The following is a 389-nucleotide window of genomic DNA, read 5'->3' as shown; positions in this document are numbered from 1 at the left end:
TTGAGCATGACTTTTTCTCTAGTCATTCTCTTGGCTCAACCCTTCAGGGAAAATACTTTTCTTTCAAATTTGAAGTGAAAAGATAATGAGAAAGGGAAATTTTTGAGATCTTATCTCCCATACCAGTCACAGGTTGCCCCCACACCAATCCAAACAGCTAAAGTTATTCAGCTGGGCTGATATGCATCTCCTTTTTCTTCCTGATGTGGGAAGTTATAAAATATATAAATAAATACATCTCAGTTTGTTCTAAGCCCCAGTGCCTAAGAATGCCCACTTCACCTCCCAACCCCAGAATTTTTTTAATCTTTCTTATGCATGCACATAGATACACACACATATAATAGTTTTCTTAAAATCTCTCTCTCTCTCTCTCTCTCTCTCTCTCT

The sequence above is a fragment of the Petaurus breviceps genome, unplaced genomic scaffold (genome assembly GCF_028583685.1).
Source record: "Petaurus breviceps papuanus isolate PSGF00001 unplaced genomic scaffold, PetGlider_PUasm1.0 419, whole genome shotgun sequence".
NCBI classification, from domain to species: Eukaryota; Metazoa; Chordata; class Mammalia; order Diprotodontia; family Petauridae; genus Petaurus; species Petaurus breviceps.
The sequence above is the reverse complement of the archived record's forward strand: the minus strand, read 5'-3'. Positions refer to the sequence as shown.